Raw genomic sequence first — 24,742 nt, 5'->3', positions numbered from 1 at the left:
GAAGGCGGAGGGAACTGCGAGGGGGAGGGCGGTTTAGTGTAAAAAATACGAACAGGTCTTGGAAAGTAGCCACAAAGTAACACAACGTTCCGGCTGTACTGTAGCTGCGCTCTGATGAGGACACACTGTTCTAGCAGACACCCTGACCCTGTAACCCGTTCTGTTCCGAGCGCCGCCGCAGCTCGCGCAGCGCAATTACCAGGAACAGCCTGTACAGCAGTGTACTCACTCTGTCCTCGAGAACAGCTCAGCTCCAATAAACGGAACAGTAAGTACACAGATGAACTTCGTGTTTCAGAAGTGTTCAATGCTTTACTGGAGGAGAGATAGTTAGGCTACGCCATCTTGAATGGAACAAGTAACATACTGGCTGCCTAGGTTAATAATGAGATGCGGAATTAAATGTCATTCAATTTGCTATGTTGGCTTTTCTTGCGGTGAATAATATTTAAATAGTAATTTTCACATCTTGATCATCATAATAACAAACGGGCTATTTGGAGCATTGATTGTCAGCCACAATTAATTAGATTAATCAAGCACATGAGACATGTATTATAAGATCGACTGATTGAAAATGTATTTGGGGGGTTTCTTTTTAGACTATAAGTTAATATTTTTTATTTTTTTACAAAGCAGAATCCAGTCATATATTTAGGCCTCATAATCAAGGGCCTTTGTGTAGACCATGTTTTGGACTAATAACAATCAAATGTACCAAAATATGAATAATATATGAACAATATATAACATTTCTAGTTAGTTTACCTCAGTGCTCCAATCATATAGTCCTATTTTTGTTTCATAAACCAAGATTGGCAGTTTTACCAAGTGTGGTGTAGCCTAATGCATAATATGTTATAGGCCCTAGGCTAAAAACTAGGCCTTCATGCTAGTGTATGTTGTTGATGTTTTTCTTATTTTTCAAGGATACACATTTACACTATCAAATCAGGCTCAATAGTTCTCTCAGGGACATGATGTATGTTACTTAAGCTTTCAGGTCACAAAATACCACCAATCCTATAGGTTGTCATCAGTAAGGATTACATGTAGTATAAGCCTACTGTAATAGCCCATGAAATGGATACAATTACACATTGTAAAACATACATACTACATGCAATGCATTAAATGCTTGTAATGGACTTTTTTTTCAAATTAACTATCAACAACATAAGTTCTTAAGCTATTACACTTGAGCAGCCATGAGTGTGAATAACATATATATTTACACTTCCTTCTGTGTTGTACAAGGAGACTGACATATACATCTGTTTTTGGAAGTAGGCCTAGTCCTCAATGAGCAGGACACTTCTGTTATGTTAGTTTATGATATATTCCATCATGTACCTCATCAGTGCCAAGTTGGAATTTGGATCAGTAGATGTCACTGTGTTCCCTGTGTTGTGTACATTAACTTTGGTTCTCGTCAATGAATACCTACTCAATTACATGCAGTAGATTGTATCTATTTCAGGTAGGCCTGTGTGAACAACCTTTCAAGACTTGGGGGGATTTAATAACCTATACAGTGCATTCAGAAAGTACAGAGACACCTTGGCTTTTTCCACATTTTGTTATATACAGCCTAATTCTAAAATGGATTAAATCGTTTTTTTCCCCCCCTCATCAATCTAAACACAATACCCCTTAATAAGGACAAAGCAAAAAAGGTTTTTAGAACAAAAATTGGGAAATGTATTAAAAATACCAAACTGAAATATTACATTTACATTAAGTATTCAGACCGTTTACTCAGTACTTTGTTGAAGCACCGTTGGCAGCGATTACAGCTTTGAGTCTTCTTGGGTTGTCACATCCTGACCAGTAAAGGGGTCTATTTGTTATTGTAGTTTGGTCAGGACGTGGCAGAGGGTATTTGTTTTCATGGTTTTGTGTATGTGTTTAGATAGAGGGATATTTTGTGTAGAGTGTTTCTGGGGTTTATTGGTGTAAGTGTTGATGTAGAGGGGGTAGTTGATTTAGGTGGTTCGGGGTGTGTGTGTATTGTAGAGGGGTATTTGATTTATGTGTTCTGGGGTGTTGGGTATGTTCTTGTGTTTGTATTTCTAAGGGGCTGTTCTAGTTTTGTATTTCTGTGTTGGCCTGGTATGACTCTCAATCAGGAACAGCTGTACTCCGTTGTTGCTGATTGAGAGTCATACTTAGGGAGCCTGTTTTCACCTGTCACTTTGTGGGAGGTTATTTCCGTGTTTAGCGTTATGCCTTACAGGACTGTCTATCGTCGTTGTGTTTTTGTATACGTGTTTGTTTTTGGTTTCCCTTCTTTGTCCAAATAAAAGAAGATGAGTGTACATATACCCGCTGCGTTTTGGTCTCAATCCTACGACTACCGTGACATGGGTATGATGCTACAAGCTTGGCACACCTGTATTTGGGGAGTTTCTCCCATTTTTCTCTGCAGATCCTCTCAATGTCTGTCAGGTTGGATGCACAGCCATTTTCAGGTCTCTCCAGAGATGTTCGATCGGGTTCAAGTCCGGGCTCTGGCTGGGCCACTCAAGGACATTCAGAGACTTGTCCCGAAGCCACTCCTGCGTTGTCTTGGCTGTGTGCTTAGGGTCGTTGTCCTGTTGGAAGGTGAACCTTCGCCCCAGTCTGAGGTCCTGAGCGCTCTGGAGCATGTTTTCATCAAGGATCTCTCTGTACTTTTCTCTGTTCATCTTTCCCTCGATCCTGACTAATCTCCCATTTTTTGCAGCTGAAAAACTTCCCCACAGCATGATGCTGCCACCACCATGCTTCACCATAGTGATGGTGCCAGGTTTTCTCCAGACCGGTTTGTGTTTGTCTACCTGGACGACATCCTGTTTTTTTCCCGATCTGCCAAAGAACATGTACTCCATGTCAGACAGGTCCTTCAGCACCTCCTGGAGAATGAATTGTTCGTGAAAGCCGAGAAGTGTGAGCTCCACCGCTCTTCTAACACCTTTCTGGGATATGTCATCGCTGAGGGCAATGTTCAGATGGATCCTGGAAAGGTGAAAGCAGTGGTGGATTGGCCTCAGCCGACGTCCAGGGTGCAGTTGCAACTTTTTCTTGGGTTGCAAACTTTTACCGCTGTTTCAATCAGGATTACAGCACCCTGGCGGCCCCCCTCTCGGCACTCACCTCCCCCAAGGTACTGTTCAAATGGTCTCCAGCTGTCAACAAAGCCTTTGGACCTGAAGCATCGGTTCACAACAGCACCCATCCTCATCCATCCAGACCCCTCGTGTCAATTTGTGGTAGAAGTGGATGCTTCGGATGTTGGAGTGGGGACCATCCTGTCCCAGCGATCTGCCCAGGACCAGAAGCTTCCTCCCTGTGCCTTCCTGTCCCATCATCTCAATCCTGCTGAGAGGAACTACGATGTTGGCAACCGAGAACTCCTGGCGGTGAAGATGGCGTTGGAGGAGTGGAAGCACTGTCTGGAAGGAGCAGAACAGCCATTCCTGGTCTGGACTTACCATACAAACTTGGAATATCTCCATTCAGCCAAGCGCCTCAACTCAAGGCAGGCCTGGTGTGCCCTCTTGTTTACCAGATTCAACTTTACAATTTCCTACCGTCCTGGGTCTAAAAATGTGAAGCCTGATGCTCTCTCCCGCCTATACAGTTCCTATGCCACACCCTCGACTTTCAAAACCATTCTCCCTACCTCATGCCTTGCTGCCACTGTGGATTGGGGTATTGAGAACCTGGTTTGTGAGGCGCAACGCTCCCAACCTGGACCTGAAGGGGGCCCGGCTAACCAGCTGTTTGTCCCTAACCCAGTCCGGTCCCGGGTCCTGGAATGGGCTCATTCTTCCAGGCTGACCTGTCATCCAGGGTCCCGTCGTACACTAGCCTTCCTTCGACAATGTTTTTGGTGGCCCACAATGGTCCCTGACATCTCTGCCTTCGTCACCGCATGCACTGTGTGTGCTCAAAACAAGACTCCACGGCAAGCTCCTTCTGGCCTCCTGCAGCCACTACCGGTTCCTCATCGTCCCTGGTCTCATATATCTCTGGACTTTGTCACTGGGCTCCCTCAGAATGACAGTGTTGCCATCAGACGAACGGTAGTCGACCGGTTCTCCATTTCATCCCTCTCCCCAAACTGCCTTCTGCCAAGGAGACAGCCCAGCTTATGGTGCAGCATGTCTTCCGGATCCATGGACTTCCGGTAAACATGGTCGCCAATCGGGGTCCTCAGTTCTCATCTCAGTTCTGGAAGGCATTCTGCACCCTTATTGGGTCATCGGCCAGCCTGTCCTCCGGATTCCATCCCCAAACTAACGGTCAGTCGGAGCAAGCAAACCCAGACCTGGAGACCACCTTAAGGTGCCTGGTCTCAACTAACCTCACTACCTGGAGCCGTCAACTGGTCTGGGTGGAGTATGCCCAGAACACTCTTCCCAGTTCTGCCATGGGACTCTCCCCTTTCGAGTGCTCCATGGGGTATCAGCCTCCACTCTTCCCTGATCAAGAGCAGGAGGTCAGCTTACCCTTGGTCCAGATGTTTGTCTGCCGCTGTCGACGTACCTGGAGAAGAGTCAGGGCGGCTATTCTCAAGACCAACTCCAGGTATCGTCGACAAGTGGACCGTCGCCGGACCCCAGCTCCCCACTACTGCATTGGGCAGAGTGTATGGCTTTCCACTCGGGATCTGCCCCTTCGGGTAGAGTCCCGCAAGCTGTCTCCCTGGTTCATTAGTCCTTTTCCCATCTCCAGAGTCCTGAGTTCCACTGCTGTCCGTCTTGTGTTACCCCGTATCCTCCGTATTCACCCTACCTTCCATGTGTGTATGATTAAGCCTGTGTCTCACTGTCCTTTGTCTTCTGTCTCCAGGCCCATCCCTCCCCCCCGGGTTATCGGTGGCCAGCCAGCGTATACGGTGAGATGCCTCCTGGAGGTTCAACCACGGGACAGGGGTTTCCAGTACCTGGTTGACTGGGAGGGTTATGGCCCGGAAGAGAGGTGATGGGTTCCTGCTAAAGACATCTTGGACCCGGCCCTCATCACCGATTTCCACCGCCGACACCCCGGTCAGCCAGGTATGCACCCAGGCAGGACACCAGGTGGTGTCCCTAGGGGGGGTGGGGGGTACTGTCACGCCCTGATCTGTTTCACCAGTCCTTGTGATTGTCTTCACCCCCTCCAGGTGTCACTTATTTTCCCCAGTGTATTTATCCCTGTGTTTCCTGTCTCTTTGTGCCAGTTCGTCTTGTATGTTTCCAAGTCAACCAGCGTTTTTCCCGTTCTCCTGCTTTTTGCATTCTCTTTTTTCTAGTCCTCCCGGTTTTGGCCCTTGCCTGTTTCTGGACTTTGTACCCGCCTGCCTGACCATTCTGCCTGCCTTGACCACGAGCCTGTCTGCCACTCTGTACCTCCTCGACTCTGATCTGGTATTGTCCTTTTTACGTGTCCAGGGCCATTCTTACCTACCCCTTTGGATTAATAAACATTGTAAGAATCCAACCATCTGCCTCCTGTGTCTGAATTTGGGTCTCGCCTTGTGCCTTGATAGGTGTGCCTTGTTAAAGTAAATTTGTGGAATTTCTTTCCTTCTTAATGCGTTTGAGCCAGTCACTTGTGTTGTGACAAGATAGGAGTGGTATACAAAAGATAGACCTATTTGGTAAAAGACCAAGTCCATGTTATGGCAAAAACATCTCAAATAAGCAAGGAGAAACGACAGCCCATCATTACTTTAAGACATGAAGGTCAGTCAATCTGGAAAATTTCAAGAACTTTGAAAGTTTCTTCAACTGCAGTCACAAAAACCATCAAGCGCTATGATGAAACTGGCTTTCATGAGGACCGCCACAGGAAAGGAAGACCCAGAGTTACCTCTGTTTCAGATGATAAGTTCATTAGAGTTAACTGCACCTCAGATTGCAGCCTAAATTAATGCTTCACAGAGTTCAAGAAACAGACACATCTCAATATCAACTTTTCAGAGGAGACTGTGTGAATCAGGCCTTCATGGTCGAATTGCTGCAAAGAAACCAGTACTAAAGGACACCAAAAATAAGAGATTTGCTGGGGCCAAGAAACAGAATCAATGGATATTAGACCGGTGGAAATCTGTCCTTTGGTCTGATGAGTCCAAATTTGAGATTTTTGGTTCCAACCTCAGTGTCTTTGTGAGATGCAGAGTATGTGAACGGATGATCTCTGCATGTGTGATTCCCACCATGAAGCATGGAGGGGGAGGTATAATGATGTGGAGGTGCTTTGCTGGTGACACTGTCTGTGATTTATTTCAAATTCAAGGCATATTTAACCAGCATGGCTACAACAGCATTCTGCAGCGATATACCATCCCACCTGGTTTGCGCTTAATGGGACTATAATTTGTTTTTCAACAGGACAATGACTCAACACACCTCCAGGCTGTGTAAGGGCTATTTGACCAAGAAGGAGAGTGATGGAGTGCTGCATCAGATATCCTGGCCTCCGCAATCACCCGACCTCAACCCAATTGAGATGGTTTGGGATGAGTTGGATGGCAGAGAGAAGGAAAAGCAGCCAACAAGTGCTCAGCATATGTGGGAACACCTTCAAGACCAGGTAAACTGGTTGAGAGAATGCCAAGTGTGCAAAGCTGTCATCAAGACAATGGGTGACTGTTTTGGAGGATCAAAATGATAAAATATATTCTGATTTGTTTAACACGTTTTTGGTTACTACATGATTCCATATCTGTTATTTTATAGTTTTGATGTCTTCACTATTATTCTACAATGTAGAAAATAGTAAAAATAAAGAAAAAACCTTGAATGAGTAGGTGTGTCCAAACTTTTGACTGGTACTGTATATAAATAAGGTATTTCTGTTGTTTATTTTTAATCCTTTTTTTTTTAATTCTACAAACTTCTTTTTGCTTTGTCATTATGGCATATTGTGTGTAGATTGATGAGGAACAAAAATATATTTAATACATTTTACAATAAGGCTGAAACGTAACAAAATGTACTTTTCCCAAATGCACTGTATTTACAGTGGCTTGTGAAAGTATTCACCCCCCTTGGCATTTTTCATATTTTGTTGGCTTACAACCTGGAATTAAAATAGATTTTTGGGGGTTTTGTATCATTTGATTTACATAACATTCCTACCACTTTGAAGACGCAAAATACTTTTTCTTGTGAAACAAACAAGAAATAAGACAAAAAAACAGAACCCCCCCCCAAAGTCAATACTTGTAGAGCCCCCTTTTGCAGCAATTACAGCTGCAAGTCTCTTGGGGTATGTCTCTATAAGCTTGGCACATCTAGCCACTGGCATTTTTGCCCATTCTTCAAGGCAAAACTGCTCCTGCTCCTTCAAGTTGGATGGGTTCCGCTGGTGTACAGCAATCTTTAATTCATACCACAGAATCTCAATTGGATTGAAGTCTGGGCTTTGACTAGGCCATTCCAAGACATTTACATGTTTCCTCTGAAACCACTCGAGTGTTGCTTTAGCAATATGCTTACGGTCATTGTCCTGCTGAAAGGTGAACCTCCATCCCAATGACAAATTTCTGGAAGACTGAAACAGGTTTCCCTCAAGAATTTCCCTGTATTTAGCACCATCCATCATTCCTTCAATTCTGACCAGTTTCCCAGTCCCTGCCGATGAAAAACATCCCCATGGCGTGATGCTGCCACCACCATGCTTCACTGTGGGGATGTTGTTCTCGGGGTGATGTGAGATGTTGGGTATGCGCCAGACATAGCGTTTACCTTGATAGCCAAAAAGCTCAATTTTAGTCTCATCTGACCAGAGTACCTTCTGCTTCCAAACATGTTTGCTTATTTTTTTCTTTAAGCAATGGCTTTTTTCTGGTCACTCTTCTGTAAAGCCCAGCTCTGTGGAGTGTAAGGCTTCAAGTGGTCCTATGGACATATAGTCCAATTTCCGCTGTGGAGCTTTGCAGCTCCTTCAGGTTTATCTTTGGTCTCTTTGTTGCCTCTCTGGTTAATGACCTCCTTGCCTGGTCCGTGAGTTTTGGTGGGCGGCCCTCTCTTGACAGGTTTGTTGTGGTGCCATATTCTTTCTATTTTTTAATAATGGATTAAATGGTGCTCCGTGGGATGTTCAAAGTTTTATAACCCAACTTTGATCTGTACTTCTCCACAACTTTGTCCCTGACCTGTTTGGAGAGCTCCTTGGTCTTCATGGTGCTGCTTGCTTGGTGGTGCCCCGTAATTAGTGGAGACTCTGGGGCCTTTCGGAACAGGTGTATACAGTTGAAGTCGGAAGTTTACATACACCTTAGCCAAATACATTTAATCTCAGTTTTTCACAATTCCTGACATTTAATCCTAGTAAAAAATCCCAGTCTTAGGTCAGTTAGGATCACCACTTTCTTTTAAGAATGTGAAATAACAGTAGAGAGAATGATTTATTTCAGCTTTTATTCCTTTCATCACATTCCCAGTGGGTCAGAAGTTTACATACAAGCAATTAGTATTTGGTAGCATTGCCTTTAAATTGTTTAACTTGGGTCAAACGTTTCGGGTAGCCTTCCACAAGCTTCCCACAATAAATTGGGTGAATTTTGTCCCATTCCTCCTAACAGAGCTGGTATAACTGAGTCAGGTTTGTCGGCCTCCTTGCTTGCACACACTTTTTCAGTTCTGCCCACAAATGTTCTATAGGATTGAGGTCAGGGCTTTGTGATGGCCACTCCAATACCTTGACTTTGTTGTCCTTAAGCCATTTTGTTACAACTTTGGAAGTATGCTTGGGGTCATTGTCCATTTGGATGACCCATTTGCGACCAAGCTTTAACTTCCTGACTGATGTCTTGAGATGTTGCTTCAATATATCCACATAATTTTCCTGTCTCATGATGCCAACTATTTTGTGAAATGCACCAGTCCCTGCTGCAGCAAAGCACCCTCACAACATGATGCTGCCACCCCCATGCTTCACAGTTGGGATGGTTTTCTTCGGCTTGCAAGCCCTTCTCCTTTTTCCTCCAAACATAACGATGGTCATTATGGCCAAACAGTTCTATTTTTCTTTCGTCAGACCAGAGGACATTTCTCCAAAAAGTACGATCTTTGTCCCCATGTGCAGTTGCAAACCGTAGTCTGGATTTTTTATGCTGGTTTTGGAGTAGTGGCTTCTTCCTTGCTGAGCGGCCTTTCAGGTTATGTTGATGTAGGACTCGTTTTACTGTGGATATAGATACTTTTGTACCCGTTTCCTCCAGCATCTTCACAAGGTTCTTTGCTGTTGTTCTGGGATTGATTTGCACTTTTCGCACCAAAGTACATTCATCTCTAGTAGACAGAACGCGTCTCCTTCCTGAGCGGTATGACGGCTGCGTGGTCCCATGGTGTTTATACTTGTGTACTATTGTTTGTACAGATGAACGTGGTACCTTCAGGCATTTGGAAATTGCTCCCAAGTATTAACCAGACTTGTGGAGGTCTACAATTTTTTTTCTGAGGTCTTGGCTGATTTCTTTTGATTTTCCCATGATGTTAAGCAGAGGCACTGAGTTTGAAGGTAGGCCTTGAAATACCTCCACAGGTACATCTCCAATTGACTCAAATGATGTCAATTAGCCTATCAGAAGCTTCTAAAGGCATGACATCATTTTCCGGAATTTTCCTAGCTGTTTAAAGGCACAGTCAACTTAGTGTATGTAAACTTCTGACCCACTGGATTTGTGATACAGTGAATTATAACTGAAATAATCTGCCTGTAAACAATTGTTGGAAAAATTATGTGTCATGCACAAAGTAGATGTCCTAACCGACTTGCCAAAACTATAGTTTGTTAACAAGAAATTTGTGGAGTGGTTGAAAAACGAGTTTAATGACTCCAACCTAAGTGTATGTAAACTTCCGACTTCATCTGTATATATTGAGATCATGTGACAGATCATGGTGACACTTAGATTTCACACAGGTGGACTTTATTTAACTAATAATGTGACTTCTGAAGGTAATTGGTTGCACCAGATCTTATTTAGCTTCCTAGCAAAGGGGGTGAACATATGCACGCACCACTTTTCCGTTTAAAACCAAAAAAAATTAAACAAGTTATTTTTTTCACTACACTAATTTGGACTATTCTGTGTATGTCCATTACATGAAATCCAAATTAAAATCAATTTAAATTACAGGTTCTAATGCAACAAAATAGGAAAAAACACCAAGGGGGATGAATACTTTTGCAAGGCACTGTAAATTCTTATTTACAATGACGGCCTACACCAGCCAAACCAGGACGACACTGGGCCAATTGTGTGCCGCCCTATGGGACTCCCAATCATGGCCGGTTGTGATACAGCCTGGATTTGAACCAGAGTGTCTGTAGTGACGCCTCTAGCACTGAGATGAGATGCAATGCCTTAGACCGCTGCGCCACTCGGGAGCATCCTCTCTAGCATTGTTTGGTTAGCAGTGTTTCTGTACAGTTTGCAAAAATAAATGTCTACTGGATTGATGCAAATAATCATGATATCATTCTGACGGGTAGGCATAGGCCACTTTGTAGGTACTTTAGTTAACATTTAATAGAGGAGGTTTTTGGGAAAGCCTTTCAATCTACCAGGAGATCGTTAGGCCTACCATTAGCATCTATTCCTTAATTGTTTGAAACCTGGGCGTTTTACTTCACATTTTGAGGCATGTCTTACCTTACTTGAAAGTAGCCTATAGCCAAAATCCCACCATAGAAACATGGAGGCAGTTATTTTTATAAAGACTTGCTCATACGCTTTCACCTGTTCTATTGATTTTCTTTCAACTTTATTTCATTGTCTAGCAGCCAAAGGCATAATCCAAGCCATGATAGTTGTTGCATTTTGGAACATTCACACGAAGGCCTACAGCCGTCTGTACATTGCTGCACCTAAAATGTGAAGAAATAATTGTTTATCAACATTTTAAGCTAAACATTCTGATCTGTTCATCCAACTTTATTAATTTAAACTGCCTATACTTCCACCATACTACTTTGGTACGTATCAGTGGAGATTAAGAAGTGAGTATACGCAATGCCCATGGAAAAATAAGTGGGTATACCGCGTATACCTGCGTATACCCTCCACTACACTACTGGCTTTCGTCACCACCAGTATAGAATTAAGCTAAATTACACCGGAATTGCTGAATTGTGTATTAAGGCTAAATAGCACTATTAACACTAATAACACAGTAACTACATCATATTCAAATGATAATGTAATGTGATTAACAGGCCAATGTTTACAAAGTGAAACAAAACTCTTATGAAAGGGTAAATTTGTCATGTGGGAATGTGGGAATTACTGTCGGTTATTTTGTATTTTATAAAATTCCCATGACATGAATCTGATAGAGAAAGCGATGTGTATGTAGGCTAAACTCCAAGCAGCAGGATAGCAGCTCATTGACCTTTGGCAACGTCAGGGGTGTGAGGCCTTCTAGCTTTATCTCGTGCAAGAATTTCCCTCTCAAGTGATGTACACTTTTTTTTTAGGGGGTCGATCACCTTTAATATTGCAAAAAGATTGTGGTTTCCATCAATGTAATTGTCTGCATCATTTCCAATACCCCATATATATTTTTTGTAAATATATACAGTAAATAAAATATATATATTTTTATAATTTTACTTTATTATTTTACCCCCAACCCTGCCACCCCTCCCCTAATTGGAGTAAACTAATGGACAACAACACGTAGGCTTCTACTTCCAGGTTATACATACTATATATATATTTTATGGACACAGTATAGTTTACAATAATTATCTTTTGTTTGTTTTAAGTCCCATCCTTCAGCTCCACTCAACCCCTCCCACCTATCTCTGAACACCACCCAGTTTTGATTTCTATTGTTGTTCAACTGTTACTTGAAAGCATGGAGGCATGTTATTTAGCTATAGCCATATCAATTCATAGTATAGTGAGGTGCCATTTTCCTCCCTTTGTAAACCATCACAGAAACTGTTTCTTTTTCAGAGTGGCTGCGGGTCCGAATTCAATTGGCAACATTGGTAACGTTCTTGTTCAGAGTGCCCCGAGGCAAACAAAGAACTGCCTGTGGATTATAGCAACTGGAATCCTATACTTAGACAATATACACATCCTCACCTTCCTATTTCACTGAGAACTGGAGTTGATTTTGGCACACTAAACATTGGCAGGACCATATTTGTTTGAACTCCCAAAGACAAGATTCACAAATTATGAAGTTAAGGTGATATATACCTTTAAATCACACCTGAAATGATTGATGTTTAATTGGATTATATAGCCTAGTTGAGGAAAACCTGACATGATATATACTAAAATGTACCTACATGACATACATGCAGTATAAACTAGCAACAAATGTCAGTTACAGTTGAATCACAGGTCATTCTGTAGTTCCTCAAACAGCCTACTTATTTCACTTCTAATAACGTATTGGAGTTTTCTCTGGTAATGGGCTCTATTCTGTGGGTTTTCCTAAAATATAGTGTATGGCAATTCATCTTTAAGACATTTGTTTTTAAAACATTGGTTAAGACATGTTGTTATAATACTTGAGGAACATAGTGATTGATTCTCATTTTTCCATATTAGACTGATATTTTGTTGATCCCTAGAGTCTTGCTTATCAGTATTTAGGCAAATTGAAACAATGATCTCATCCTTAAAAAGGCCAATTGTGATCAGCAATAAATATATTTAACAGGGCACACATTGGAAAACAACCAAAAGGGCTGTGATTCACTTATTGTGTTTCTAAAGAGGGGACAAACAATGCAATAACGATATAAGAAAACAACAATACCATGTTAAACATTAGCAAAAAAAACCTACATAGAAATGGTCTTCATCATTTGGCAAATGTTTACAAGGCTACTGGAGGTTAGCCCATAACATACGTTTAGGCTATGGTCTAGGCCTAATAGACCTAATGTCACGACTTCCTCCGAAGTCGGTCCCTTTCCTTGTTCGGGCGACGTTCAGCGGTCGACGTCACCGGTCTTCTAGCCATCGCCGATCCACCTTTCATTTTCCATTTGTTTTGTCTCGTCTTCCCACACACACCTGGTTTCAATTCCATCAATTACATGTTGTGTATTGTGCTTGTGCATGTTATGTCTGGTGTGCGTCGGGTTTTGTACCCATTTATTGATTGTTCTGTTTTCCGGTGGGTTTTTATTATTAAACTGCGCTGTTGGAAACACAGTTTTTGCTCTCCTGCGTCTGACTTCTCTGCCGCCAGTACGCACCCCTTACACCTAAGCCTCAGTATGGATGAAATATAAAGGCTAAATATATGTTAAATATATAAGCTACAGTGCCTTGCAAAAGTATTCATCCCCCTTGCCGTTTTTCCTATTTTGTTGCATTACAACCTGTAATTTAAATAATTTTGGGCGGATTTCATGTAATGGACATACACAAAATAGTCCAAATTGGTGAAGTGAAAAAAAAAAAAACTTATTTCAGAAAATTCTAAAAAAATTAAAAATGAAAAAGTGGTGCATGCATGTGTATTCGCCCCCTTTGCTATGAAGCCCCTAAATAAGATCTTGTGCAACCAAATACCTTCAGAAGTCACATAATTAGTTAGATTGCACACAGGTGGACTTTATTTAAGTGTCACATGATCTGTCACATGATCTCAATATAAACTCAGCAAAAAAAGAAACGTCCTCACTGTCAACTGCGTTTATTTTCAGCAAACTTAACATGTGTAAATATTTGTATGAACATAGCAAGATTCAACAACAGACATGAACTGAACAAGTTCCGCAGACATGTGACTAACAGAAATTGAATAATATATCCCTGAACAAAAGGGGGGGGGTCAAAATCAAAAGTAACAGTCAGTATCTGGTGTGACCACCAGCTGCATTAAGTAATGCAGTGCATCTCGTCCTCATGGACTGCTCAGATTTGCCAATTCTTGCTGTGAGATGTTACCCCACTCTTCCACCAAGGCACATGCAAGTTCCTGGACATTTCTGGGGGGAATGGCCCTAGCCCTCACCCTCCAATCCAACAGGTCCCAGACGTGCTCAATGGGATTGAGATCCGGGCTCTTCGCTGGCCATGGCAGAACACTGACATTCCTGTCTTGCAGGAAATCATGCACAGAACGAGCAGTATGGATGGTGGTATTGTCATGCTGGAGGGTCATGTCAGGATGAGCCTGCAGGAAGGGTACCACATGAGGGAGGAGGATGTCTTCCCTCTAACGCACAGCGTTGAGATTGCCAGCAATGACAACAAGCTTAGTCCAATGATGCTGTGGCACACCGCCCCAGACCATGACGGACCCTCCACCTCCAAATCGATCCCGCTCCATAGTACAGGCCTCGGTGTAATGCTCACTCCTTCTACGATAAACGCAAATCCGACCATCACCCCTGGTGAGACAAAACCGCGAGTTGTCAGTGAAGAGCACTTTTTGCAAGTCCGGTCAGGTCCAGCAAAGGTGAGTTATTGCCCATAGGCAATGTTGTTGCTGGTGCTGTCTGGTGAGGACCTGCCTTACAACAGGCCTACAAGCCCTCAGTCCAGCCTCTCTCAGCCTATTGCTGACAGTCTGAGCACTGATGGAGGGATTGTTGGTTCCTGGTATAACTCGGGCAGTTGTTGTTGCCATCCTGTACCTGTCCTGCATGTGTGATGTTCGGACGTACCGATCCTGTGCAGGTGTTGTTACACATGGTCTGCCACTGCGAGGACGATCAGCTGTCCGTCCTGTCTCCCTGTAGAGCTGTCTTAGGCGTCTCACAGTACGGACATTGCAATTTATTGCCCTGGCCACATCTGCAGTCCTCATGCTTCCTTGCAACATGCCTAAGCATGCACGTTCACGCAGATGAGCAGGTACCCTGGACATCTTTCTTTTGGTGTTTTTCAGAGTCAGGAGAAAGGCCTGTTTAGTGTCCTACGTTTTCATAACTGTGACCTTAATTACCTACCGTCTGTAAGCTGTTAATGCCTTAACGACTGTTCCACAGGTGTATGTTCATTAATTGTTTATGGTTCATTGAACAAGCATGGGAAACAGTGTTTAAACCCTTTACAATGAAGATCTGTGAAGTTATTTGGATTTTTACAAATTATCTTTGAAAGACAGGTTCCTGAAAAAGTGACGTTTCTTTTTTTGCTGAGTTTATATACACCTGTTCTGAAAGGCCCCAGAGTCTGCAACACCACTAAGCAAGGGGCACCACCAAGCAAGCAGCACCATGAAGACCAATGAGCTCTCCAAACAGGTCAGGGACAAAGTTGTGGAGAAGTACAGATCAGGGTTGGGATATAAAAAAATATCTGAAACTTTGAACATGCCACGGAGCACCATTCAATCCATTATTAAAGAATGGAAAGAATATGGCACCACAACAAACCTGCCAAGAGAGGGCCGCCCACCAAACTCACAGACCAGGCAAGGAGGGCATTAACTAGAGAGGCAACAAAGAGACCAAAGATAACCCTGAAGGAGCTGCAAAGCTCCACAGCGGAGATTGGAGTATCTGTCCATAAGACCACTTGAAGCCATACACTCAACAGAGCTGGGCTTTATAGAAGAGTGACCAGAAAAAAGCCATTGCTTAAAGAAAGAAATAAGCAAACATGTTTGGTGTTCGCCAAAAGGCATGTGGTAGACTCCCCAAACATATGGAAGAAGGTACTCTTGTCAGATGAGACTAAAATTGAGCTTTTTGGCCATCAAGGCAAACCCAACATCTCTCATCACCCCGAGAACACCAACTCCACAGTGAAGCATGGTGGTTGCAGCATCATGCCATAGGGATGTTTTTCATTGGCAGGGACTGGGAAACTGGTCAGAATTGAAGGAATGATGGATGGCGCTAAATACAGGGAAATTCTTGAGGGAAACCTGTTTCAGTCTTCCAGAGATTTCAGTCTGGGACGGAGGTTCACCTTCCAGCAGGACAATGACCCTAAGCATACTGTTAAAGTAACACTCGAGTATATCCACTTCTCCAGGCACTACTACACCACTGACGAAAGCTGTCTGTCTAAACAAATCCTGGTCTGGCAGAGAGTCACAAGTTATTGGATGGAACATTATGTTGTTGTTAATTATAACAGTGACATAGCACTGGGGATTTTCACTAAATTTCATCCATAGAAAGGTCCTTTGGAAAAATAATTTTCAACATATATTACATTTTTTTTAGCTTAAAGTATAATTAAGAAATCATTCATTGAAGTTAGAATATTTGTGACATTTTGGGCTTACCCAGGCCTCCTTTAACTTCTTATGGATCCCTTTGCGCGCCAATCCCGTTAGCGATTTCGATTTGAAATCCCAGTGAAATTGCAGCGCGCCAAATTCAAAAACAGAAATACTCATAATAAGAATTCATAAAGCATACAAGTGTTATACATCGGTTTAAAGATGAACTTCTTGTTAATCCAGCCGCAGTGTCAGATTTCAAAAAGGCTTTACGGCGAAAGCAGACTATGTGATTATCTGAGGACAGCGCCCAGCATACCAACACATGAAAATCAGATTTCAACCAGGCAGGTGCTACACCAAAGTCAGAAATAACGATATAATTCACGCCTTACCTTTGAAGATCTTCTTCTGTTGGCACTCCAAAATGTCCCATAAACATCACAAATGGTCCTTTTGTTTGATAAATTGCTTCTTTATATCCCCAAAATGTAAATTTATTTGGCGCGTTTGATTCAGAAAAACACTGGTTCCAACTTGCCCAACATGCCTACAAAGTATCTAATAAGTTACCTGTAAACTTTGTCCAAACATTTCAAACAACTTTCCTAATCCAACTTTAGGTATTTTAAAACGTAAATAATCGATACAATTTAAGACGGAATATACTGTGTTCAATAGCGGATAAAATGAAAGTGGAGCGAGTTCCAGGTCGCGGGCACCAAACAAAAAAATACACTTGGCTTGACACAGAAAGGAAAGGGCTACTTCTTCATTTCTCAAAGGAAAAACATCAACGAATTTCTAAAGACTGTTCACATCTAGTGTAAGCCATAGGAACTGCAAGCATATTTCTATTAAAAAGGGATTGCCATAGAAATATAATGGAAAACAGATTGAGCTCAATTTTCTTTGTTGCCCTGGATGGATTGTGCTCGGGGTTTTGCCTGCCAAATCAGTTCTGTTATACTCACAGGCATTATTCAAACAGTTTTAGAAACTTCAGAGTGTTTTCTGTCCAAATCTACTAATCATATGCATTTCCTAGCTTCGGAGCCTGAGTAGCAGGCAGTTTACTTTGGGCACGCTTTTCATCCAGACGTGAAAATACTGCCCCCTAGCCCAAAGAGGTTTTAAGTTGGTGCTATAAAAGTTGGTGTCATATGAAGCTTTACCGCTTTCTCTGAAATATGAGTAGTATTTTGATTTCAATAACCATTTTTTTTTCAATAGTAATAAATGTTTGTTTATTATTATTATTTTTTTTTATGAAATGTTAACAGAAATAAGGAAGCCTAATTTCATGGGCATGTCTCAGTGCCTTCAATTATATTATTTTTTTTACTGCTTCTATCAATTCGTATAGGTCATACTGATTACACAGTACCCCAGAGCAAGTAAAGCGTCACATGACACCAACTACTGCTCAATAACACCTACATTATGGAGTCTTAGCATGAAACACACCGAGAATCTCACTGCCGATAGGTACTTATCATAGTGGCAGACCGTTCCTTCTTTTGCTAGAACAAAAGTAGTACCTGCTGCATGCCGACCCGGTAGTGACAAACCTGATCTTTCTACTTGTGGAATGGCAATGCTCCTCAGTGGCCAACAACTTGAATTTGAGCCAATCAAAGAGCACGAGCCTCCACTTGGGGGAGCCAACAGGAGTGACAACAAAAAGGAAAAAAGAGTGCATTTTCCATGTAAATCCATGTAAAATGTCATGAGCCAGTCACACTTCATATGGAATGTAAGCTATGGGATGGTAGTGCACAGATCCAATTCACACAACACTAGGCTACTTCCTCCAAGCTAGCTAACCACTGTAGCTAGTATTGACATTATAATTCAATCACAATGGATCAGTTTCCATGAAACAGCTAACCTGGTTAGTGCAGTGTCCTTAACTAGCTAGCTGTGTTGTGCTAACTAGCGAATATGCTAACGTTAGCTTGCTAGCTATCTAGCAAAACATTTGGCTATGGCTGGCACTGGGAGTATGGGATAATGGAGAGTGAATAAAAAAATGTCTTCGTCATCTTGCTATGTATTTATCTGGCTGTGGCTAGGGCTGTGGGTGTCATGCAATTTTGTCAGACGGCGATTGTCACTCAATTGAAACAAAAAGGCATCGGAAGAAATAGCAGCAGTTTTAAGGGCGCCCAACCAATTGTGCTATTATGTGGTTTTTTTCACGTTATTTGTAAATTATTTTAAAACGTATCTTACGGCAAAAAAGAGCTTCTGGATATCAGGACAGCGATCACTCACCTCTGATTAGACAAAGATTTTTTTCTTCAACAAGCAAGACGCACACGACATTCACCAAACACCCGACAGGGCCAACATCCCTGTTATTCGCAAGAGGAAGCGACGCAGGTACAGAGGACAACGAGTCGGATGCCTGGTCAGGACCCAGAAAAGGCGGGTGGGAAAGCTGCCGTTACCATCAATACTACTCGCCAACGTGCAATCATTGGACAATAAACTAGACGAGGTACGATCACGAATATCCTACCAACGGGACATCAAAAACGGTAATATCCTATGTTCACGGAATTGTGGCTGAATGACGACATGGATAATCAGCAAGCGGGATATACGCTGCACCAGCAAGATAGAACAGCACACTCCGGTAAGACGAGGAGGGGAGGTCTGTGCATATTTGTAAACAACAGCTGGAAGGAAGTCTCTAGATTTTGCACGCCTGAAGTAGAGTATATTGTGATAAATTGCAGGGCACACTACTTGCCTAGAGAGTTTTCAGCTATACTTTTCGTGGCTGTTTATTTACCACCACAGCGTGCGGCACGCTGCCTCAGTCAGCGAGGAAATAAGCAAACAGGAAACCACTCACCCAGAGGCGGTGCTCCTAGTGGCCGGAGACTTTAATGCAGGAAAACTTAAATCAGTTCTACCAAATTTCCATCAACATGTTAAATGTGCAACCAGAGGGAAAGAAATTCTACATCACCTGTACTCCACACACAGAGATGCGTACAAAGCTCTCCCTCGCCCTCCATTTGGTAAATCCGACCACAACTCTATCCTCCTGATTCCTGCTTACAAGCAAAAATTAAATCAGGAAGCACCAGTGACTCGGTCTATAAAAAACTGGTCAGATGAAGCAGATGCTAAACTACAGGACTGTTTTGCTATCACAGACTCGAACATGTTCCGGGATTCTTCCGATGGCATTGAGGAGTACACCACATCAGTCACTGGCTTTATCAATAAGTGTATCGAGGACGTTGTCCCTACAGTGACTGTACGTACATACCCCAACCAGAAGCCATGGATTACAGGCAACATTCGCACTGCGCTAAAGGGTAGAGCTGCCGCTTTCAATGTGCGGGACGCTAACCCGGAAGCTTACATGAAATCCTGCTATGCCCTGCGACAAACCATCAAACAGGCAAAGCGTCAATACAGGGCTAAGATTGAATCATACTACACCGGCTCCGACGCTCGTCTTATGTGGCAGGGCTTGCAAACTATTACAGACTACAAAGGGAAGCACAGCTGCGAGCTGCCCAGTAACACGAGCATACCAGACGAACTAAATCACTTCTATGCTCACTTCGAGGCAAGCAACACCGAGGCATGCATGAGAGCATCAGCTGTTCCGGACGACTGTGTGATCACGCTCTCCGTAGCCGACGTGAATAAGACCTTTAAACAGGTCAACATACACAAGGCTGTGGGGCAAGACGGAATACCAGGACGTGTGCTCCGGGCATGTGCTGACCAACTGGCAGGTGTCTTCACTGACATTTTCAACATGTCCCTGATTGAGTCTGTAATACCAATCAGGAACATATCAAGACTGTTTCAAGGACAGCTTTTTTCCATCTACGTAACATTGCAAAAATCAGAAACTTTCTGTCGAAAAATGACGCAGAAAAATGAATCCATGCCTTTGCTACTTCTAGGTTGGACTACTGCAATGCTCTACTTTCCGGCTACCCGGATAAAGCACTAAATAAACTTCAGTTAGTGCTAAATACGGCTGCTAGGATCCTGACTAGAACCAAAAAATTTGATCATATTACTCCAGTGCTAGCCTCCCTACACTGGCTTCCTGTTAAGGCAAGGGCTGATTTCAAGGTTTTACTGCTAACCTACAAAGCATTACATGGGCTTGCTCCTACCTATCTTTCCGATTTGGTCCTGCTGTACATACCTACACGTTCGCCACTGTCACAAGACGCGGGCCTCCTAATTGTTCCTAGAATTTCTAAGCAAACAGCTGGAGGCAGGGCTTTCTCCTATAGAGCTCCATTTTTATGGAACAGTCTGCCTACCCATGTGAGAGACGCAGACTCAGTCTCAACCTTTAAGTCTTTACTGAAGACATATCTCTTCAGTAGGTCCTATGATTAAGTGTAGTCTGGCCCAGGGGTGTGAAGGTGAACGGAAAGGCTGGAACAACGAACCGCCCTTGCTGTCTCTGCCTGGCCGGTTTCCCCTCTTTCCACTGGGATTCTCTGCCTCTACCCCTATTACGGGGCTGAGTCACTGGCTTACTGGTGTTCTTCCATGCCGTCCCTGGGAGGGGTGCGTCACTTGAGTGGGTTGAGTCACTGACGTGGTCTTCCTGTCTGGGTTGGCGCCCCCCCTTGGGCTGTGCCGTGGCGGAGATCTTTGTGGGCTATACTCGGCCTTGTCCCGGGATGGTATGTTGGTGGTTGGAGATATCCCTCCAGTGGTGTGGGGGCTGTGCTTTGGCAAAGTGGGTGGGGTTATATCCTACCCGTTTGGCCCTGTCCGGGGGTTTCATCGGATGGGGCCACAGTGTCTCCTGACCCCTCCTGTCTCAGCCTCCAGTATTTATGCTGCAGTAGTTTATGTGTCGGGGGGCTAGGGTCAGTCTGTCACATCTGGAGTATTTCTCTTGTCTTTTCCGGTGTCCTGTGTGAATTTAAATATGCTCTCTCTAATTCTCTCTGTCTCTTTCTTTCTCTCCCTCGGAGGACCTGAGCCCTAGGACCATGCCTCAGGACTACCTGGCTTGATGACTCCTTGCTGTCCCCAGTTCACCTGGCCGTGCTGCTGCTCCAGTTCCAACTGTTCTGCCTGCAGCTATGGAACCCTGACCTGTTTGCCGGACGTGCTACCTGTCCCAGACCTGCTGTTTTCAACTCTCTAGAGACAACAGGAGCGGTAGAGATACTCTCAAAGATCGGCTATGAAAAATCCAACTGACATTTACTCTTGTGTTACTGACTTGTTGCACCCTCGACAACTACTATGATTATTATTATTTGACAATGCTGGTCATTTATGAACATTTGAACATCTAGGCCATGTGCTGTTATAATCTCCACCCGGCACAGCCAGAAGAGGACTGGCCACCCCTCATAGCCTGGTTCCTCTCTAGGTTTCTTCCGAGGTTTTGGCCTTTCTAGGGAGTTTTTCCTAGCCACCGTGCTTCTACACCTGCATTGCTTGCTGTTTGGGGTTTTAGGCTGGGTTTCTGTACAGCACTTTGTGATATCAGCTGATGTAAGAAGGGCTATATAAATAAATTTGATTTGATTTGATGATGATGTTTCAAGCAGACCACCATAGTCCCTGCGCCCAAGAACACAAAGGCAACCTGCCTAAAATGACTACAGACCCGTAGCATGTCCGTAGTCATGAACTGCTTTGAAAGGTTGGTCATGGCTCACATCAACACCCTAGACCCACTCCAATTTGCATACCGCCCAAACAGATCCACAGATGATGCAATCTCTATTGCACTCCACACTGCCCTTTCCCACCTGGACAAAAGGAACACTTATGTGAGAATGCTATTCATTGACTACATCTCAGCATTCAACACCATAGTACCCTCAAAGCTCTTCACTAAGCTAAGGATCCTGGGACTAAACACCTCCCTCTGCAACTGGATCCTGGACTTCCTGACGGGCCGCCCCCAGATGGTGAGGGTAGGTAGCAATACATCTGCCACGCTGATCCCCAACACTGGAGCTCCCCAGGGGTGCGTGCTCAGTCCCCTCCTGTACTCCCTGATCACCCACGACTGCATAGCCAGGCACGACTCCAACACCATCATTAAGTTTGCAGACGACAACAGTGATCACCGACAATGACGAGACAGCCTATAGGGATGAGGTCAGAGACCTGGCCGGGTGGTGTCAGAATAACAACCTATCCCTCAACGTAACCAAGACTAAGGAGATGATTGTGGACTACAGGAAAAGGAGGACCGAGCACGCCCCCATTTTAATCGACGGGGCTGTAGTGGAGCAGGTTGAGAGCTTCAAGATCCTCGGTGTCCACATCAACAACAAACTGGAATGGTCTAAACACACCAAGACAGTCGTGAAGAGGGCACGACAAAGCCTATTCCCCCTTAGGAAACTAAAAAGATTTGGCATGGGTCCTGAGATCCTCAAAAGGTTCTACAGCTGCAACATCGAGAGCATCCTGACTGGTTGCATCACTACCTGGTACGGCAATTGCTCAGCCTCTGACCGCAAGGCACTTCAGAGGGTAATGCGTACGGCCCAGTACATCACTGGGGCTGAGCTGCCTGCCATCCAGGACCTCTACACCAGGCGGTGTCAGAGGAAGGCCCTAAAAATTGTCAAAGACCCCAGCCATCCCAGTCATAGATTGTTCTCTCTACTACCACATGGCAAGCGGTACCGGAGTGCCAAGTCTAGGACAAAAAGGCTTCAACAGTTTTTACCCCCAAGCCATAAGACTCCTGAACAGGTAATCAAATCGCTACCCGGACTATTTGCATTGTGTGCCCCCCCCCCAACCCCTCTTTTTACACTGCTGCTACTCTGTTTATCATATATGCATAGTCACTTTAACTATACATGTACATACTACCTCAGTTGGCCCGACCAACCAGTGCTCCCGCACATTGGCTAACCGGGCTATCTGCATTGTGTCCCACCTACCACCCGCTAATCCCCTCTTTTACACTACTGCTACTCTCTGTTCATCATATATGCATAGTCCCTTTAATCATATCTACATACTACCTCAATCAGCCTGACTAACCGGTGTCTGTATGTAGCCTCGCTACTTTTATAGCCTGTCTTTTTACTGTTGTTTTATTTCTTTACCTACCTATTGTTCACCTAATACCTTTTTTGCACTATTTCTTAGAGCCTGTAAGTAAGCATTTCACTGTAAGTTCTACACCTGTTGTATTCGGCGCACGTGACAAATAAACTTTGATTTGATTTAAAATAACTGCTTGTTTCATGGTAATTAACCATTAATTAACGTAAACACATTTAGCATGTCAGGCTCCCATGCATAGCCTACAAGCCAATGATGCGGACCTTTGGAACATCTACATTTTTAAAAGTGTAATAAATCATTTTAATATAGCCTACACCATCACAATAAATCCATTATTTATTTTAGGCAGGTCTTAAGAAACATGATATGATGAAAATGTAGCCTATTTCAGATGAACAGAATAGCATATTCTGAGTTATCCTTTTGTTAGGCCCTGATCTGGCTATGCCATATGGCTGTGGGCTACACTAGTTCATTTAGCAAGCAAGATTTGCTTATAATTCCGGTGGCATTATTTTATAGTAAGAACAATACAATTGAGCTGAATAAAATAGAAAGGATATTTTTCACCCAACGATTTCAGGGAGTGCGCAATGGCGACTATTTTTTTGAGCGGTCAACAAAGAAACAGGTCCTCCTATATGCTTAATTTAGAGTTATTCGTGCAACTTTAGTTGTGATTCAAACTTTAGGCTATATGTTTGGATTTCTTAGACATTCTACGCTGCATGATGCGACAAATTATGATTTTTTTAAAGTTGCGTGGAAGGGAAGCGCTCTGCTCTTCTTGCACAGGCTGCACCAGCTTAATCAGTCTTTCATTCACAATTTGACAAACACTTGATAATATTCTCAAGCTGTCACGTCCTGACCAATATTTAGGTATTATTTGTATTATATTTTGGTCAGGACGTGGCAGAGGTATATTTGTTTTGTATTTTTGAGTTTTGTGTGTGGTGTAGTGGGGTGTTAGTTGTTGGTATAGGTTCTAGGTTTGTTTTTCTATGTATAGTTAATTGGGGTTGGACTCCCAATTGAAGGCAGGTGTGTTGAGTTGCCTTTGATTGGGAGTCCTATATAATAGGGTGTGTTTGTCTTTGTGTTTTGTGGGTAGTTGTATTTTGCACTGCGTTATTTATGCCTGTAAAACTGTCACTAGTCTTATTTTGTTTTCTTGTTTTTCCTCCGTGTTCGCATTCTTTTAATAAATTAAGATGATGAGCACTAACTCCTCTGCGTATTGGTCCACGTTCTCCGACGACGATTTCGCTATATCGTCTGACGACCAAGAAATCCGTGACACAAGCCATATTCTCAATTTAATCTGGTCTTTACATATAGCCTACAAATATATTATTTTTGATTTAGAATGGCCCACACAAAAAATAAAAACATTCATAGGCTGCAAAATAGCTAATGGAGGTTATGTGCAGTTACTTTTTTAATATGCCAGGTAGGCTACATCGTTTGTAAAGCGGATTAATGTGCTTTTTTAAGAATTTACCAATAAACACAGCAGCACGAGAAAGCTGAGATCCACTTTTAAAAAGTGG

General features: G+C 43.3%; 1 long non-coding RNA gene across 3 annotated transcripts; it reads left to right on the top strand.

The window, feature by feature from the left end:
- Positions 1 to 78: 78 nt before the first annotated feature.
- On the top strand, positions 79 to 23,491 carry LOC145862637 (uncharacterized). 3 transcript variants are annotated; one of them, XR_014382190.1, is made up of 4 exons: positions 79 to 268; positions 4,837 to 5,042; positions 6,360 to 6,561; positions 21,113 to 23,491. It is a non-coding gene; the product is annotated as an uncharacterized LOC145862637 (long non-coding RNA). The 3 variants fall into 3 exon arrangements; XR_014382189.1 differs by lacking the exon at positions 21,113 to 23,491 and having other exon boundaries at positions 6,360 to 18,935; XR_014382191.1 differs by lacking the exons at positions 6,360 to 6,561; positions 21,113 to 23,491 and adding an exon at positions 5,279 to 6,351.
- Positions 23,492 to 24,742: the final 1,251 nt, after the last annotated feature.

The sequence above is a fragment of the Salmo salar genome, chromosome 22 (assembly GCF_965601325.2).
Source record: "Salmo salar chromosome 22, fSalSal1, whole genome shotgun sequence".
Classification (NCBI taxonomy): domain Eukaryota; kingdom Metazoa; phylum Chordata; class Actinopteri; order Salmoniformes; family Salmonidae; genus Salmo; species Salmo salar.
Note: the sequence above shows the minus strand (reverse complement) of the source record. Positions and strands in the feature narration are given on the sequence as shown.